We start from the raw sequence: 20,996 nt of genomic DNA on the forward strand, positions 1-20,996 counted from the left end.
TTCATTCTCTCCTAACCTGTACCAGAACCTTTTGCACTCCCAGAGCTCCTGATAAGGCCTGGATCTGGATGAGTGAATTTTGATCACCGAGTGTTTATCTGAGTGATCAAAATCGAATCCACTCATCCAGATCCAGGGCAAAATTCACTTATCCAGATCCACAACAATGCGCTTCAAGTCCTTCTCGCTTTCAATAAGCAAGGTTATGTCATCTGCGTATCACAGGTTGTTACTAAGTCTTCCTCCAATCCCAATGATACTTTCTTCTTCATATAATCCAGCTTCTCTGATGATTTGCTCAGCCTACAGATTGAGTTAGTACAGAGGATACAACCCTGATGCAGACTTTTCCAGATTTTAAACCGGGCAGTCAGTATTTCCTTGTTATGTCCACACAACTGCCATTTAAAAGTTTCGAGTGACTATAGTGAAGTGTTCTGGAATTTCCATTTCCCCCTAGACTACCCAGAGTTTGTTATGTTCCACACAGCTGAATATGTTCCCAAGGAAACATTTTTTTCTGGTTATTCTCTGCTTTCAGCCAAGATTCATCTGACATCTACGTCCTCTGCCGAATGCGGCCTGAACCTCTGGCAGCTCTCTGTCAATGGGCTGCTATGTCAATGGGTTGCTGGATGATCGTCAGCAAAGTTTCATATGCATGCGATAGCAATGACACGGCTCTATAATTTGTGTATTCTAGTGGGTCACCTTTCTATGGAATGAGTATAAATACAAATCTCTTTCAATCAGTTGGTCAAGTAACTGTCTTCCAAATTTATTGGTATAAATGAGCCAGTGTTTCATCAGCTTGTTGAAACATTTCGATTGGTAGTCCATACATTCCTGGAGCCTTGTTTTTGGCCAATGCTTTCAGTGCAGCTTGACTCCTTCCCTCAGTATCACTGGTTCTTGTTCATATGCGACCTCCTGAAATGGTGGAATGTCAACCAGTTCTTTTTGGTACAGTGACTGTATATTCTTTCCATTTTCTTTTGACCCTTCTTGCATTATCCAGTATCTTTCAATAGTGCAACTTGAGGCTTGAATTTTTTTTCTTGAATTCTTTCCGTTTAAGATATGTGCGGTGTGTTCTGTCTTTTTAGTTTTCTAACTCTAGGTCCTTGAACATTTCAGTTGAACACGTTACATTGTCTTCTCGAGCTGCCCTTTGACATTTCTATCCAGTTATTTTATTTCATCATTTCTTCCTTATGCCTTAGCTACTCTGTGATTAAAAGCAAGTTTCAGAGTCTCTTTTGACATTCACTTTGGCCTGTTCTTTCTTTCCTGTCTTTTTAGTGACCTTGGCTTTTTTTATGTCTGATGTTCTTAATGTCCTCGCAGCCCATCAAGCCTTCCGCCATTCGTGTTTAATGCATCAAATCTGCTCTTGAGATGTGCTGGACACTTGGGTGGGGCAGACTCAAGGTTGTAGTTTTGTTCTCACGCCCTGCCTCTAGCACTGGACCCAGACTTCTATCCTGACTTGAGGAACTGAGGACGCCACTTGCCTTGAAAGTATAAACCTCCCTCAGCTCATTGATCTCCTTGAATTGCCCCACTCAAACCTCTCAAAGCCCATCAACTTCTAACTGGGCTGGGGTTCTGGGCATGTTCTGTTTCTGAAAATGGATGTAGGTAATAGGAGCGTGTTCACTGTGTGAAAATGCAAGAAACTGTACAGTAACAGTAAGTCCTTTGTCTAAACTTATAAGATAAAATTGCTCTCCCCCCACATCACCAAATAGAGATCTCCCAGCCAACTGACATCACTCTCCTGCGCCTTCCTTCAATTCCTTCCCACTCCTGTCCTACTTCTCATACAATCCCTGCATCTCCAAACATTTTGATTCTTACCCCAAAGCACCACCTCTTTGACTCACTCCATGGGAACCATTGATCCTGGGCTCAAAGACAGGACTAGATCCAGCAAGACCTTGGGGTCCTATTCCATCTATTCCATATTTGCTGAAACATGAATCGCCTCGGTGAGAGTGGCAAAGGAGGAGAACTCCCCAGTGCCACAGCAGCACCCCACGCTCCCCAAACCTGAAGTGTGCAAGGCCAGGTTAAATAATGCGCTCGGGGGGCTGGCTGCAGAGAAGCATGGGAGCTGACCTTGCAGAATCCTTAGGGTGTTTATGATCAATTGTAACTGTAAAAGATTATGGGCTAACTATAGTTGTAAACTATTTGAATGTAATATTTTTCAGAGTTTATGAATACTAACAATACAATTGTTTGGTAAAATCTGTCTACATTAAATTGTAATACTTTGGGTTATTAGTTATTAGTAACTGAGCAGAAGCCCTTTAAAAGTTTTCTTCTTTTCCATTAATATTATTCTCAAAAGAGTTATTGGTATTGGCTCACAAATACTAACTATCACAACCTTGTTGCAAAAACACCAGAAAATTGGACAAAAATCAGTGATTATAAAAACACTGGCAGCAACTAAAACATCAGTGTGTTCTTACAGGTATGCAGATAAAACCACACCGTTTGCAGCATCATCAAAATTGAGTGATAATGCCAGTTCTGACCAGAATGCATTAGAGATTTTAAAAATACATTAGCAGAGACTTTTAGCCTTCCAGGTATATTGACACATGTAAGCAGGGCTTACAAAAAATGTTTTTGTTGTTACGACTAACTAGAGCAGAGGTTCTCAACCTTCCTAACCTTTCATGCAGTTCCCCATGTAATGGGGCCCCACCAACCATACAATTACTCTCGTTGCTACCTCAGCACTGTCATTTTGCTCCTGTTATGAACTGGGCGACCCTGTGGAAGGGTCATTTGACCCCCCAACGGAGTCACGACCCACAGGTTGAGAACTGTTCTTTAAGGCTTCCTCCCTCCAAGTAACATGACCCCAGTTCTGTCTTACAAATCTGGCTAGACCTGAGCATGTACATTGCTATAGATAAGAGCTCTGAACACACAGAATGCAGGACAAATAAACCCCTCAGGATCAATAGTGAGAGTAGGGATACCATGAGGGTAGTGGGGAGAAGGGGGAGAAATGGGGAACCGATTGCAATGTTTAATGTACAACCCCCGCCCCCCCCGGGGAGGGGGACAAAGAACAGAAATGTGGGTGAAAGGAGACAGCAGACAGTGTAAAATATGAAAATAAAAATAATTAATAAATTATCAAGGGCTCACGAGGGTGGGAGGGTAGAGGATGGAGGGGGGGGAGGAGGAGCTGATACCAAGGGCTCAAATAGAGAGAAAGCATTTTGAAAATGATGACTGCAACCTCTGTACAAATGTGCTTGATAAAATTGATGTATGGATTTGTATAAGAGCTGTAAGAGCCCCCGATGAAATGATTTATTTAAAAAAAATAACTCTGCGGAAAAACTACGCAAACATTTTTATAGACAGCTATTTTGGTGTTACCCCACCCAACCCCTGGGCAGTGTCAGCCGGTACAACTTGTACTCCCGAATAATGCTACTGGAGAGAAGCCAAATTGTTTACCAGGGTCATCCCACAGACAACAGTCCCCTGGGCTGGTGACTATGTGCATTCAACTGCACGAAGCAACCCTCGGAGTACTGGTGGTCTGCAATCGATAAGGGCCTAGCAAGGGGACTGGAGCCATCCTCCCAAGATGTGACTGCTACTGCCTGATGGAGGCTGGGCTTCCACCCACCACAGCTTCAAAATACAGGGTAGGGAAGACTGCTTGCACAAATCTAAGGGTGGCAAGCTGGCAGGGAGTCTACTGCTTCTGGCAACCCCACCATTAACTTCCTTCTTCTTAGCCTCTGAAGCCCTGCTCTTCTGTCCCTGAAAAAGTCTGTACACATTGAAAAAGAAGAAAACAGCCAAGAGGAACAACCAGAGATCAAGAATTAATGAGAACATATAGCAATTAAGATAGTGGTTATGGGCACAGATTAAAGACTCCAGGCTCTGACCCAAACATACCCCATACATGACATTTTAGTATATGACAGAGTTGGCATACAATATCAATGGGGCAGGGAAGTAAAACTGGATCCTTTCTACCTCACTCAGTATATGAAAAGGGATGTCAGATGTATGAAGAATTTAAATGTAAAAAACCAACCAACCAACAAAAAGCCTAACAAGTTCCTCTTTGCCCTGGTAACTTGAGCTGCCACTTTTATCATATACTACATTTCCATGTGTACATGGTTTGTAGCTGGATTTTTTTGTTTGTTTTTTACCTGTCTACTCACGTGTCAGTATTAAACAGTTTAAATTTCAAAAGCTTCAAAATGTCTCAAGTCTGGTAAGCTAGTCTTCCCTTATAGCTCTTCTTGTGGGGTCTTTCCTCATTCTTCTGGCATATTTACTCCCGTCCCCCCCCCCGCCCCGCTGCCGTCCCCCAGCCTTTACCATGGGTGTATTTGAGATGCTGTCAGCTACCATGGCCCAGCTAGCTGGAAGCCTTTTGTGATGTATTAAGGTGGGATGTAAGTTCACTAAGTCACCACCCTTTGTTCCTTTGGGGAGGTGGGCTGCTAAAAGACCATGAGCACACCTCCATCAGAAGCAGACTGAGAGAGACATCCCAGGGTCATCAAGGTTGAAGAGCCACCAGGGGAGCATGTTCGAGCTCTCTGAAGTGGTGGAGGCAGAGCCCAGAGCCACCAGAGGCTGTGGCACAGCCCCCAGGGGACAGAGCAAAGGAGCCAGGCCAAGACCAGAGGCTGAGCCAGATCATGAGACAGAACCAAATAGCAGTGCCGAGATGATGCGATTGAGAGGCAGAGTAATAGGCGGGCTTCCTGGCTCACAGAGGTAGAGGCCAAGGCCACCCCCCCATCCCTGTGGCTGAGAGGCTGAGAACTAGAGAGAGGCTTGGCTAATGGCTGAGGAGAGGTGTTTTTGTGGACCAATGACTAACTGGATCTTTACTGTATACCGATCCTGACTTGTGGTAACTCATTAACTTCCCTAATTTTGTTGTTGTTCGGTACCATTGAGTGGAATTCGACCCACAGTGACCCCGTGCACAACGGAGCAAAACATTGCCGGGTCCTGCGCCATCACACAACCGTTCCTATGACGGCGCCCATTGTTGCAGCCACTGTCCAGCCATCTTGTTGAGGGCTTTCCTCTTTGTTGCTGCCCCTCCACTTGACCAAGCACGATGCCCTACTCCAGGGTCTCTCCCAACAACATGTCCAAAGTATGCAAGACAAAGTCTTGCTGTCCTTGCCTCTCAGGAGTACTCTGGCCGGTACTTCTTCCAAGACAAATCGGTTTGTCCTTTTAGGAGATCAGAGATGGCCCTTGCACCTGGCTAGCAGTAGTTAGACACTCCGTTGAAAACTTATGGGTGTGTTTTTAGGGATCACACTAGATATATACATTAATACATAAGTGAATTGACATTTTGTTTTGTTTCATTTTTAAAAATCATTTTCTTGGGGGCTCCTATAACTCTTATCATAATCCATATATGCATCCACTGTGTCAAGCACATTCGTACATTTGTTGCCTTCATCAGTCTCAAAATACTTGCTTTCTGCTTGAGCCCTTGGTATCAGATCATTTTACCTCTCCGTCTGCGATCCCCCCTCCCTCATAAACCCTTGATAATTTATAAATTATTATTATTTTGTCATTACTTACACTGTCTGAAGTCTCCCTTCGCCCACATTTCTGTTGTCTATCCCCCAGGGAGGAGGTTATATGTAGATCCTTGTAATTGGTTCTCCCTTTCCACCCAACCTCCCTCCACCCTCCTGGTATCGCCACTCTCACCACTGGTCCCGAAGGGATCATCTGTCCTGGATTCCCTGTGTTTCCAGTTCCTATCTGTACCAGTGCACATCCTCTGGTACAGTCAGATTTATAAGGTAGAACTGGGATCATGATAGTGGGGGAGGGGGGGAGGCAGCATTTAAGAACTAGGGGAAAGTTGTATGTTTCATTGTTGCTACACTGCACCCTGACTGACTCCTCTCCTCCTGGCGACCCTTCTGTAAGGGGAGGTCCAGTTGCCTACAGATGGACTTTGGATCTCCACTCTACACTCCCCCTCATTCACAATGATTTGATTTTTTGTTCTTTGATGCCTGATACCTGAATCGACATTTTTGGGATATTAATTCATCCTACTCAAGAACAACAAATGGTCTTTTGTTTGCTCAAGTCTTTTTTTGTGCCTCCCAGATGTGTTGTAAACTTTTTGTCGTCGAAGTTGAAATATGCTTTGTTATCTATAAATATTTTATCTTTTTTTTGTTGCTGTTGCTATTGTAAACAGATTTTCTCTTCCATTTCTATTTGGTTATTTGTATACATGAAAACGACCCATTTCTGAATGTTGATTTTCTATTGTGCTATGCTACTGAACATATTGTTTGAATTAGCTTTGCTTTGACTTCTCTAGGGCTCTCCAAGGACACTATCACATCACCTATGTAGCAAGATTGTTTTATTTCAGCTTTCCCCGTTTTTACATTTCTCATCGCGTTTCCTAGTCTAATTGCACCGACTCAGCGCCTCCAGTGCGACGTTGAAAAGGAGTAGAGACCATGCGTCTTTGCCTTACTGCTGCTCAGAGGAGATGTGCTTCCAGAGTTTCCCCGTTAAGCTAATGTGTTAATATTAGCATTGAAGTGTTCGCATTTTTTAGCATGTGCATGAGTTATTAATTGACTTCTACTTTATAATGTTTTTATCAGAATGGGTGTTGGATTTTGTTAAAGGATTTTAAAATATCTATTAATATAGTCGTGTTTTCCGCCTTAGATTCGTTAATAACAGATATGCTAATGCACTATCCATATTAAACTATCATTGCATTCCTAGAATGAAGTTCATTTTTATGCCTTATTGTTTTATTAATACGATTCTGAATTCTACTTGCCAGTATTATATTGAGGGTTTTTTTTGAATTGATATTTATACGTGAAACTGTCCTGTATTTCTTTCTTTCTTTCTTGAAAGTAGAGTGGATTTTATTAACATGGATGAGGAAAGCTTGTGGCACCTTCATTTGCTGACGGGACACAGCTCAAAATGAGAAGACGTAGTTGCATTAATAATGAGAATGAGACACGTATGAAGCATGAATCTAGGAAAAAATGCAATGGAACACATGAAAGTCATGTCCTAGACATTACCGAGTTGAGATGGACTGGTATTGGCCATGTTGAGTCTGACATTCATACGGTTTACTTTGCCAGGAAAGAGAAATCTAAGAGCACTGTCAGCACCTTCATCATCAGAAAGAATATTGAAGGATCTGCACTGAAGTACAAAGCTGCCTGTAATTATTCACACACGTACAAGGAGGACAAGTCAGTACAACTATTAATTCAAATGTATGCAGTCACCACCAAAGTTAGGAATGAATACATTGAACAATTCGATCAACCTATATTTCTTTTATGCCACCAATGTAATACTTGCTTTATAAAAATATTGTGGATGTTTTTCTTTATAGTCTATGCTCTGGAACAATTTATGTAACATCACGATGAACAGATCTTTAACTATTTGGTAAAATTCCCCTGTGAAATCAGCCCCTCTGGGCTGATGATTTTAAAACAAATTTTAATTTATTTTATTTTAAACTGTTTTATTGACATATCATTCACATATCACCTAAATCAATGGCTCAACTACATTGTGGGCAATCATTGCCACAATCTCATGCTTTTTGAATGGGGTAGTTCCTTACTAACTTTCTGTATTTCTTTCATGGAAGTTGACCTGTTGAACCTAATGGCGTCAAATTCCGTAATTTGTATTTCCCTAGGAAATTACCCATTTTATCTAAATTTCCAATTTTATCAGAAAATACCTTTTTAATGTTTTTACTTGTGCAAACAAACTAATGTCTTACATTTAAAAATATGAAAGGGTCAGCATGAATAGGGGAAAGCTAAAATAGACTGCAAAGAGAAACGGTTTGAAATCAAACTAAAAACATAGCCATACTGAACGAGGACTAAAAAGAAATAAGCCAAATAGCATTGAGTACAGGACTTTGAATAATCTTAGTTTAAAGACATAAAAAGGCAGACGAGCCTCAAGCTCGGCCTGAACAGGCTTGCTGTTCATGGAGGAAAGGCTGTTTGAGGGAGTAGGCAGGGCTCACCGGGGGGCCCTCGTGCCTTCCAGGGGAGAGATCTAGGCTCAATTCCTGGCCAATGTATCCATCCTCTACAAGTACTGCATCCTCTGCCAGGGGAGGCTTGTGTGTTACTATAATGCAGACGAGGGTGCAGTAGAGTTTGCAGACTAACTCACGGACTAGAAAGAGAGTCCTGGTGATCTACTTCTGCAAAGTAGCCACTGAAAACACTATGAATCACAATGATCTGATCTGCAACCAATCATGGGGATAGTACAAGACTGGGAAGTATTTTGTTTCCTTGCAATATGAGACAAAGGCCAATTCAGTGACAGCTAATAACAAACAGTGCGTGTTAACATTCTAAAAGTATGTTCGGTGTACTGCAGAATTGAAGAAAAAAAGTAACAATATATTGATGTATTAGAAACCAGGGTTCTCACTGCTGGGGAAGGGAAATGTAAATATAGAATGGAAAGGGCCACAACATGCTTTGCAATGTATTCGATTAGAATGGAGATGTGAACACATGCAGGAAGATTCCTAGCTCTGGACAGCGAAAGAACCTAGAAACAAAGACATATCAGAAGCAATGAGTGCATCTTCTTCCCATATCTTGGTTTAAAATGTCATTACTGTAAGGCCAGGACTGGGAAAGAATAAGATGCCTGAAGGTGATGTAAACAGGAATATCAGAGTATGGACCACTTCTCTCCTCTGTTAAAGTAATGGCCAAAAAAAAGGGGGGGGGGCAAAATCAGAATGTTTTGAACTTTGGAAATTTACCATATGCTTACAAAAATCTGAGCAGTGTTTATTCAAGAAGTAAAAAAATGCTGAATCTCAGTAAGAACAGCAAGCTTAGTAGCATTTGAATATGTGGTGTTCTTTCGACTTCCACAATAACCTGTAAAACCAATAGCCCATGCATTGGCTATTCAGAGCGGGGATATCGTCTTCCAGGCCTGGTGGGCCAAGATGTGCTCCACTCTCTCTCCCTCCCCCTTCATTTGCTTCCATGTGCTCTGATCAGACATGCCCCCTCCCCGAGCTGCAGCTTCAGTGACATCCTCTCAAGTTAATTCTTCTGGGGAGAGGAATATTTATCCACGTAGCTGGGATGGGGGCCGGGATGGACAACAGAGAAGTGGGCAAGGGGAGACGTCAGAGAGTGTAACATGTGACAAAATAATAATAATTTATGAATGATGAAGGGTTCGTGAGGGAGAGGGGAGTGGGGAGGGAGGGGGAAATGAGCAGCAGATATTAAGGGCTCAAGTAGAAGGCAAATGATTTGAGAATGATGATGGCAACAAATGTACAAATGTGCTTGACACAATGGATGGATGTATGGATTGTGATAAGAGTTGTACGAGCCCCCAATAAAATGATTTTAAAAAAAACAAACAAAAAACCCCAATAGCCCTGCAATCATAGTGAAAAGCAGCTACTTAAACAACCACCAGAGGGTGCAGGATGGGATTGAAGCGCTTCCAAAGCCCTTTTCCCAGATAACTATCATTATTTGACCGGCTGCCAGCTTCCTGGAAAGCCTCACTCAAAGGGTTTGCCTTTATTTGATCAGACTCAGAATTAACTTGATGTAAATAACTTTATCTCGGGGACACTTTTTAAAAAATAATCAGAAATATTGGTTTGAAACAATAGCGAGGTAGCATTAACAGTTTGGGGTGGAGCTGGGGGGAGAAGCTGCCTGAAAAAAACATAAAAGGAAAATCCGGGTGATGAGCTGTCCATAAAAGGCTTTTAAAACACAGACATTCCCCTAAGAGCCCAGAAACCCAACTCAGCCCACTGCCATTCAGTCACTTCTGACTCTTAGCAACGCTAGCACTTCTCAGAGTAGAACTTCTCCTTAGGGTTTCCAAGATTGTACATCTTTCTCCCAGCAGCAGAAGGTAGGTTTGAACTGCCAACTTTGTAGCCAGTAATAGGCCAAGATGTACCCAGAGTGCCAACAGTGCTCTCCTAGTAAACAAGTCCCCTCAAAAAGTAAAACCCAAACCCAAACCACGGCAATCCTGTAGAACTCTGAGGCTCTAATTCTTCATAGGAACAGGAAGTCACATCTGTCTCCCTCATAGCAGCTGGTGCTTTTGAACTACTGACCTACTGGATAGCAGCCCAATGTGTAGCTCTCTGTGCCACTAGGGCACCTTTCTAGGAAACTAGAGGCTCCCAAATAAGTGTAGAGCCATGTGCACCACCAGGGTTGTGTGAATCTCAGGTGAGACCAAAGAAGATCCTAATGTCTCAGCTCTGCTGACCTTCAAACTGTACAAGCAGGAAGGGAAGGCTTAGGCAGAGCTGCAAGTTGTCCGAGCATTGAAAGTACCCGCAACATGCAAAGTAAAATAAAAAATTTATTGGCTCCAGGTATTAAAAAAAACTCGAATTATTAGCTAACCACTAAGCTAATGAAGCAGAGACTTCGATGGTCAGATACAACAAAGCATACAGATTTTATATGCTGAGTCCAGAAAAGGCCCTAAACCAAAAGCAGAGAGAGAGGCTCTGGTTTTCAAAATTTTCACTTCAAGTAATTAAAATGCCTAACTTTCACTAAAAAATTATGATACATGCACAGAAAAAATAAAGTATGGATCACACACAGAAAAAAAGTCCATCAAATAGAAAGTTCCTGAGGAGGCTTAGCTTACTAAGCACAGATTATCAATCACCTGTCTGAGGTATTTTCAAAGGAGGAAAGTAAACCACACCTAAAGAATGAAAGCACAGCACAAGAATGATATCTCTTTTTCAAGAATGGTATCTTAACAAATACAGAATATCAATAAAGAGAATACAAGCAAATTCTCTAAAAAGTAAAAAGAAATTTTAGAATTGAAAAATGCAATAGCTTAAAAAATTAGTTAATCTAGCAGATTTAATTTAGCAGAGGACAGAATCAATGAAAATGGAGATAAGTTCATTGAGATTATTCACTATGAGGTAAAAAATAGTGAACAAAAATGAACAGAGACTCAAAGACCTGTGGAACACCATCGAACATAATGGGACTCCTGGAAGGGGAGAAGAGGAGACTAGAGGAGAAAGAGAGGGAGATGGAGAGTCCAGAAAGTATATTTGAAGAAAAAGGGACTGAAAACTCACCAAATTTGACAAAAAAAACATCGAATTAATCTGAACATCAAATAAACCCACTGAACATTAACTGGGATAAGCTCAAAGAGATCCATACCTAAATATCTCACGAGAAAACCTTTGAAAGGCAAAACCAGAAGATTTTTAACTAGTAAAAAGGAAATGACTCATCATGTGCTGTTGTTAACTGCCATTGACTAGGCCCCATCTCCTGGCAATCCCATGGTCAATGGAATCAGATTATGATCCCAAGGTCATTTTTTGGAAGTAGATCAGTAGGCCTTTATTCCTCATCCATCTTAGTCTGGAAGCCTTGCTGAAATCTGCTAGGCAATAGAGCAACACACAAGACTCTGCTGGCAGCCATCTGGTGACTGTGCTTGAGAATCTTTGTCTGAGAATCAAACCTACGGTAGTCTCAATACAGAAGACAAGAACCACCACTTTCCTTTCTTTAGATACTAAAAACCTTGTAAGACTAAAACCTTATTTCTCACCAGAAGCCATGGAGGCCAGAGTCAGTGGGTTAGCATTTTCAAAGTGCTGAAACAGAAAGAGGATCCAAGATAGCGTGCTAGGAGATGACATTATCTAGACCTTCTACAACAAAGACTTTAGAAACCAAGTAAAATGGATACAGTGAGACTCTTGGAACCCAGAGCCTCTCAAAGATAAAGAAGCACATCAACTAACTGACACAAAGAGGAAGAGATGAGTGGAAACTGAACCAGAATTGGTCAACAGATAGCTGGCATAGTACATCTATTTTGAATTATTGCAAGCAGTGTTCCACTAGAGGAAGGACCAGATAACTGGCTCCACTTGTCCAGGACTACACTAGCACCCATACTGATGACCAGAGAGATGTGACCTCCCTCTTTATTCTGCACAACATTTAGGAGACCAGGGGCCAGAAATAGGCCTTCCCACCCACACCCACCTGGCAGCCAGTTACTTCTTCCTCCAGCCTGCCAGTGCTGTGCCACGTTTTTTCTGTTCTTTTTGTTTTGTTTTTACATTTTTAATCGTTTTATTAAGGGCTCATACAACTCTTACGGCAATCAATACATACATCAATTGTGTAAAGCACATTTGTACATTCATTGCCCTCATCATTCTCAAAACATTTGCTCTCCACCTAAGCCCTGGCATCAGCTCCTCATCTTTCCCTTCCCTCCCAGCTCCCCCGCCCACGAACCCTTGATAATTTATTAATTATTATTTTGTCATATCTTGCCCTGTCCGACGTCTTCTTTCACCCACTTTTCTGTTGTCCGTCCCCCAGGGAGGAGGTCACATGTAGATCCTTGTAATTGGTTCCCCCTTTCCAACCCATCCTCCCTCTACCCTCCCAGTATCGCCACTTACACCACTGGTCCTGAAGGGATCATTCACCCTGGATTCCCTGCCTTTCCAGTTCCTATCTGTACCAGTATACATCCTCTTGTCTAGCCAGATTTGTAAGGCAGAATTGGGATCATGATAGTTGGGGAGGGGGAGGAAGTATTTAGGAACTAGAGGAAAGTTGTATGGTTCATCGTTGCTACATCGCACCCTGACTGGCTCGTCTCCTCCCTGAGACCCTTCTGTAAGGGGATGTCCAGTGGCCTACAAATGGGCTTTGGGTCCCCACTCCGCACTCCTCAGTCACTATGATAAGTTTTTTTGTTCTTTGATGCTTGATACCTGATCCCTTCGATACCTCGTGAACACACAGGCTGGTGTGTTTCTTCCATGTGGGTTTTGTAACTTCTGAACTAGATGGCCACTTCTTCACCTTCAAGCCTTTAAGACCCCAGATGCTATATCTTTTCGTTGCTACTTTTTTTTTTAATGTGCCCTAGGCATGAAACAGCTCTGGCCACGATCTGGGCATCAAGCTAGGATGAACAAAGGGTTGCCAGTCTGCTCTGCCCCTGACTGAGATAAGAGCACCACCACCAATCAGGGGTCTCTTTGCCCACAGCCAGGGGAGCTATATCTTTTCATAGTTGGACACCATCAGCTTTCTTTGCCACATTTGCTAATGCACACATTTGTCTTCAGCAAGCTTATCTCTTTTCTGTTCTTTATCTTTCTTCCTAGTTCTTCTTTTACTTCATTTTTCATTTTTGACTTTCCTTTTTCTCTCCTTCCTCTTCCCTTACCCCTTTCCTTTCTCCACCCCATGCCCTATCAGGAAGGTGCTCTTTCCAGAGCTAGCAGCACACACCACATCCTTCCCTGACCAGAGGTGTACACTCCCCTAGCATGAGTGCTGCATTCCCATGCAGTCATGCTTGAAGGCCAACATTTTGGCAGTATTATGTTAATCTTTCCTTTAATTTTTTTCATTCTTCTTAGTCTTCCTTCCCCCCACTTTGTTTCTCTCTTCTTTTTTGTTTTTATTCTCTCTTCAGCCACCATCTTTTTTAGTACCATGAAGTCTATATGAGCCAAAATATGACCTTGAGTACATTCCACCTGAATTTAGAGAACATTGCAGGAACAGATTTGAAGCATTAAACACTAACAACTAAAGACCAGATGAGTTGTGGGATGACACACATACAGGACGTAAAGGGTCACTAAAAAGAGAGAGAGAAAAGAACAGACCAATGTGAATGTGAGGAGAGACACTGAAACTTGCTCTTGAATTTAGGGTTGCTAAAGCAAATGGAAGGAATGATGAAGTGAAAGAGCTGAACATAAATTTCTAAGGGCAGCTTGAGGAGACAAAGTAAAACATCTTGAGGAGGCATCTAAAGACTTAGACCTCGAAAACCAAAAGATAAAAACACTCAGCATATCTCAAGCTGAAAGAATTGAAGAAAAACTTCAAGCCCCAAATTGCAACATTTAAGGATTCTATGGACAACCTGGCCAGCCAAGTGGAATAAATCCATATTTGAGCCCCACTCCAAAGAAAGGTGATCCAACAAATATGAAGGAGACAAATATGGAAATTATCTAACAATATCATATGCAAGTAAAATTTTGCTGAAGATAATTTTTTTAAATGGCTGCAGGAGTACAACAACAGGGAGCCGCCAGAAGTATAAGCTGGACTCAGAAGAGGAGGTGGCATGAGGAATGTCACTGCAGATGTCAGATGGATCTTGGCTGAAAGTAGATCAAAGAGGTTTCTTTGTGTTTTATTGACTATGCAAAAGCAGCAGACTGTGTGGAGCATAACAAACTACAGATAAAATTGAGAGGAACGGGAATTCTAGAACATTTCATTGTGTTCATGTGGAACCTGTTCATGGACCAAGAGGTAGTTGTTTGAACAAAGCAATACAGTGGTGTGTGGTTTAAAATGAGGAAAAGTATGTATTATGAATGTATCCTTTCACTATACTTATTCAATATGTATGCTGAGCGAATAATGCAAGAAGCTGTACTAGATGAAGAAGGACATAGTAGCAGGAGCAGAGGAAGGCTCTTTGATGACCTGTGATATACAGATGACACAAATTTGCTGAAAGCGAGGAGGACTTTGAAGCACTTGTTGACGAAGATCAAGGACTGCAACTTTCAGTATGGATTACAACTCAATGTAACGAAGACAAAAATCTTCACAACTGGGCCAATGGACAACATCATGATAAATGGAGAAAATACTCAAGCTGTCAAGGATTTCATTTTGCTAGAATACACAAACAATGCTCATGGAAGCAGCAGTCAAGAAATCAAATGATGTGTTGCACTGGGCATACCTGCTGCCCAAGACCTCTTTAAGCTACAAAAGAGCAAGGATATTGTCATGTTGAGATCTAAGGTGTGTATCTGACTCAAGTCATGGTATTTTCCTTCACCTCATATGTATGTAAAAATTAGACAATGATGATGTATTTGAATTATGGTGTTAGTAAGGAACATTGAAAGTACCACAGACTGCCAGAAGGACAAACAAATCTGTCTTGGAAGAAAGACAGCTAGAATGCTCCTTAGAAGCAAGGATGACGAGACTTCCTCACACAAACTTTGGACATAGCATCAGAAGAGATCTGTCGCTGATATAATACATGGTGGTTGGGAAAGCAGAGGGTCAGCAAAAAGAGAAAGACCCTCAACAAGCTGTATTAACACAGTGGCTGTTACCATGTGCTGAAACACAACCATTGTGGAGATGATGAGGGGCCAGGCAATGTTTTGTGATGTTGTACATAGGGTCACAATGAGTCAGAGTACACTCAATGGAACTTCAGAACGACATGACTGAAAAGAAGAGAATCACCAATGTCCATTTGTAAATTATCATTGCAACACAAACAGAAAGAATGAATGATATTATAGAACTTGCAAGTGGAGTGGAATGGTATCAAGATAAAATGAGCTGTTTTAACCTTAGGAAGATGATAATAAATGGCATGGCATCCTCAAGGGAAAGTAATAAATGTTATTAAAATAAAAAGAAGAAAATCACAAAGTTTTATTAAACACTGAAACAGCATCATTGAAGGAAATGATAAGAAAATCTGTTAACAAAATGAACTCAGTACAGAAAAATATATGGAACAAAGAAACCATTAATACCACACACACTAAAAAGAAACTCAATAAGATACTGAAGGTCTAAACAACACAATCAACCAACTATGTCAAGTCAACAGCAGTACAAAATGCATTATTTTCCGGTGCACATGAAACAGTCTCCAGAATAGACCATGTTTTGAACCACAGAACAAGGCTCAATAAATTTTAAAACACCAAAATACTAGAAAGCATCTTTTTAGATTAGAATTCTATAAAATTAGAAGCCAACAATAGGAAGATCAAGGGGGGAAATCAAACACCTGGAAATTGAATTACACCCTGCTTTAAAAACTACTAGGTAAAAGAAGTAATAAATGCAAGGGATACGAGAAACCAATTACATAACTGGGATCTCAGAAAAGTTAAATACTTATGCTCATCCAAAGAGTAAAACGACAACCTACAGACTGAGAACCAGCACGTGATGACCAGTTTGCCACACTGTAGTGACTTGTGTGCTACTGTTGTTGCTATTCCAAATACCAGCAGGATCACCCATGGTGAAGGGACGTCAGTGGCACTTCCAGACTAAGACAGACTAGGAAGGAAGAGATGGTAATCTACTTCCAAAAAATATAGAAAGCCAGAAACATATTAGTACATTGTTTGATAGCATGCCAGAAAATGGTTTCTCGGGTTGAAAGACACTAAAACTACCGACGAGCTGCCTCCTCAAAGTAGAGCGGCTTTAATGACACTGATGGAGGGAAGCTTTCAGGACCTGCATTCGCTGAGGCGCCATGACTCCAAGCGAGAAGAAACAGCTGCAAACATCCATTAATAATCAGAACACTGGATTCATCAAGTAGAACCCTAGGAAATTTGGATGTCATCGAAAGTAAAATAAACATATAAATGAGCTAAAATGGATTGGTACTGATCATTTTGAAACAAACAATCATATGATCTACTATGCCAGGAATGAAAAATTGAAGAGAAATTGCATCACATTCAGTGTCAAAAATAACATTTTTTACATAAGTATTTATTTTTTTAATCGTTTTATTAGGGGCTCATACAACTCTGATCACAATCCAGACATACATCAATTGTGTCAAGCACATTTGTACATTCATTGCCCTCATCATTCTCAAAACATTTGCTCTCCACTTAAGCCCCTGGCATCAGCTCCTCAATTTCCCCCCTCCCTCCCTGCTCCCTTCTCCCTCATGAACCTTTGATAATTTATAAATTATATTTTGTCATATCTTTCTCTGTCCGATGTCTCCCTTCACCCACTTTTCTGTTGTCCGTCCCCCAGGGAGGAGTTCACATGTAGATCCTTGTAATCAGTTTTCCCTTTCAAACCCACTCTCCCTCTTCGCTCCCAGTATCGCCACTCACACCACTGGTCCTGAAGGAATCATTCGCCCTGGATTCCAAAAATAACATTTCAAGATCTATCCTGAATTACAGTTATAAGGTAATATTAATTTAATATAACTGTTATTTAAATTTATACACTAACCACTAATGCAAAAGATGAAGAAATTTAAGATTTTTACCCATCTGAAATTAATCAAAAATACAATCAAGATGCATTGATAATTACTGGTTATTAGAATGCAAAAGTTGTAAGCAAAGAAAGATCAGTAGTTGGAAAATATGGTCTTCGTGATAGAAATGAAGCTGGAGATCACATGACAGAATTTTGCAAAACCAAAAATTTATTCATTGCAAATATCTTTTCAACCATACAAACAGACTGTACTCATGGACCTCGTCAGATGGAATATCCAGGGATCACATTGATTACATTTGATTTGTCAAGACATGATGGAGAAGTTTAATATCATTGATCAGAATAAGGCCAAGGGTTGGCTGCAAAACCATCAATGGTTCATATAGAAATTCAAGTTGAAACTGAAGACGATTAAAGTAAGTGTATTGGAGAGTCAAAATATGACCTGTGTACAGATCACCTCAAAAACCCACTTATTGCAATGAACACTAACAGCCAGACAAGTTTGGGGATAACATTGAAGACATCATACCTGAAGAAAGCAAGTGGTCATTTAAAAAACAGGGAAGGAATAAAAGACTAAAATAGACGTCAAAAGAGACAGAGAGACAGACAGAGAGAGAGAGAGAGAGAGAGAGAGAGAGAGAGAGAGAGAGAGATTGAAACTTGCTCTTGAACGTAGAGTAGCTAAAGCAAATGGAGAAATGATGAAACAGAAAGTTTCAAAGGGACGCTTGAGAAGATGAAGAAAAGCATCTGATGAGGTGTCCAAAGATCTAAAATTAGAAAACCAAGAGCAAAAGACATGATTAGAATTTTTTAGCAGAAAGAACTAAAGAAAACCATGCAAGCCTCCAGTTACACTGTGTCCTATGGGCAAAATATTGAATAGTTTAGGAAGTATCAAAAGACGATGGAAGGAATACACAGAGTCACTGTACCAAAAAAGAATTGGTCCACATTCAATCACACCAGGAGATAACGTAAGACAAGAACTAATGATATTGAAGGAAGAAGTCCAAGCGACACTGAAGGTACTCATGAAAAACAAGGCTTCAAGAAATGAGATACTAATTGAGATGTTTCAACAACAAATGGATGAAGCACTGAGAGGACTCATTAGTCTATGTCAAGAAATTTGGAAGACAATTACTTGGCTAACCAACTGGAAAATCTCCATATTTGTGCTTATTCCAAAGAAAGGCAATCCAACAAAATATAGAAATTATCTAACAATATAATTAATATTGTATGTAACTGAAGTGTTACTGAAGATAATTTAAAAATGTTTGCACAGGGAACTGCCAAAATTCAAGCTGGATTCAGAGAGGGCATGGAATTGCCCATGTCAGATGGAACTGAAAGCAAAGAATCCCAGCAAGATGTTTATGTTTTAGTGACTATTCAAAGGCGTTCAACTGTGCAGATCATAATAAATTATGTATAACATTGCAAAGAATAGGAAATCCAGAACCTTTGAGTGTGCTCATGTAGAACTTATACATAGAACAAGAGGCAGTCACTCCGATAGTTGTGTATCATGGTTATATCCTTTGATCATACTTATGCAATTTATGCTCAGCCAATAATCCAAGAAGCTGGCCTCTATAAAGAGTGGATCATCAGGATTGGAGGAAGACCCATTAACAAGCTGTGATATGTAGAAGATGCAATTTTGATTGCTGAAAGTGAAGACGACTTGATGTGCTTATTGATGAAGATTACAAAATGCAGCCTTCAGTATTGATTACAACTCAACATTAAGAAAATAAAAGTCTTCTCAATTGTGCCAATAAGCAATATAATGATAATGGAGAAAAGGTTGAAGTGGTACAAGAATTAATTTTATTTGGATCCACAATCAACATCCACAGAAGCAGCAGACAAGAAATCGAACAGCATATTGCATTGGGCAAATATGCGGCAGAAAATCCCTTTAAAGTGTTAAAAAGCAAATATGTCACTTTGAGGACCAAGGTCCACCCGACCCAAGCCAAGGTGTTTTCAAGGGCTTCGTATGTATGCAAACACTGGACAGTAAATCAGGAAGATTAGAGAAGAATTGCAGTATGGTGTTGGTGAAGAATATTGAAAATACCATGGCCTGCCAGAAGAATGAACAAATTGTCTTGGTCAAAGTAGTCATAATGCTTCTTGGAACTGAGAATCACAAGACGTTGTCTCATATATTTTTGATGTTATCAAGAGGGTCCAGTCCCTAGAGAAGGACATCATTGTTGATAAAGCAGAGTGTTAGCAACAAAATAGGAAGACCTTCAATGAGATGGATTTTCACAGTGGCTGCAACAATGAGTTCAAACAGATTCAAACAATGGGTTCAAGCGATTGTGAGGATGACACAGGACCCAGCAGTGTTTTGTTCTGCTGTATATTGGATCAATACGAGTCAACATTTACTCTAAAGCAAAGAGGAGAATAAATAATGAGAATAAATAGTCAATATTTATGCTAAAGCATGTTGAGAAGGAATGGGTGTTTGTGAAGGAGAACTAGAATAGCGGGAATAGAACAACCAGAATGGAAATAATAAGAATGCTGACACTTGGTGAAAAAAATGTAACCAGTGTCGCTGAACAATTCCTATAGAAATTATTAAATGCAGGGAGCCTAATTTACTGTGTAAGCTTGCAACAAAGATACAATAAGATACTATTTAAAGAAAAAGTGATAGATGAGAACTTTTAACACTTGGGTTGCAGCAACAGTAAACTTACTTCATAACACACTGTTAACTTGTATCGGTAACCACAACTTGTAACACTGATAAATATTTGTAATGTTGGTAACAACGTTTATTTAATAATGAAGTTGGTAATATTGGGTCAATCTTGACATTTAATTGTAATTCAATGTATAAATTAGCATACTTATTATTAGCAACAGTACTACAGCCCCTGTCTGGGATCTCTCGGAAGGACAGTGGTGAAGGGAAGCCCTCCCAATGGGCAGAACTTCGAGCAGTGCACCTGGCCGTTCAGTTTGCATATAAGGAAAAATGGCCAGATGTGAGGCTGCATACTGATTCATGGGCTGTGGCTAATGGCTTGGCTGATAGGTCAGGGAATTGGAACAAACATGATTGGAAAATTGGTGATAAGGAGGTGTGGGGAAGAGGTTTGTGGATAAACCTCTCTGGATGGGCCAAGACAGTAAAGCTAATCATGTCTCATGTGACATTCACTAAAAGGTTATCTCTGAAGAGAAGGACTTTAACACTCAAGTGGATAAGATGACACATACTGTGGAGACTGGTCCTCCTCTTTCCTCCACCACTCCTGTCATTGCCCAATGGGCACATGAACAAAGTGGACATGGTGGCAGGGATGGAGGTTATGCATGGGCACAGCAACATGGACTTCCACTCACCAAGGCTGACTTGGCCACTGCCACTGCTGAGTGCCCCTTCTGCCATCAGCAGAAGCCAACATTGAGTCCAAAATATGGGACCATTCCTCGGGGAGATCAACTGGCAACTTGGTGGCAGATTAATTACATAAGACCACTTCCATCATGGATAGGGCAGTGTTTTGTTCTTACAGGAACAGACATCTACTCTGGATATGGATTTGCCTTCCCTGCATGCAATGCTTCTGCCAAAACTACCATTTATGGACTCACAGAGTACCTCAACCACCAGCATGGCATCCCACACAGCATTGCTTCAGATCAAGGAACTCACTTCACAGCAAATGCAGTGTGGCAATGGGTCCATGCCCATAGAATCCACTGGTCGTATCATGTTCCTCATCACCCTGAAGCAGCTGGCTTGATAGAACAATGGAATGGCCACCTAAA

The 20,996-nt window shown here is 40.9% G+C and overlaps 1 protein-coding gene and 1 non-coding gene across 3 annotated transcripts in view; both read right to left on the bottom strand.

Moving 5' to 3' along the window:
• Window positions 1-20,996, bottom strand: part of SYN1 (synapsin I) — a 54,116-nt gene that overhangs the window by 16,976 nt on the left and 16,144 nt on the right. The gene's annotated exons all lie outside the window — the stretch shown is intronic.
• Window positions 13,032-13,175, bottom strand: LOC142435473 (small nucleolar RNA SNORA48). The gene has a single exon (XR_012781523.1). It is a non-coding gene; the product is annotated as a small nucleolar RNA SNORA48 (small nucleolar RNA).

This window comes from Tenrec ecaudatus, chromosome X (genome assembly GCF_050624435.1).
Source record: "Tenrec ecaudatus isolate mTenEca1 chromosome X, mTenEca1.hap1, whole genome shotgun sequence".
Classification (NCBI taxonomy): Eukaryota; Metazoa; Chordata; class Mammalia; order Afrosoricida; family Tenrecidae; genus Tenrec; species Tenrec ecaudatus.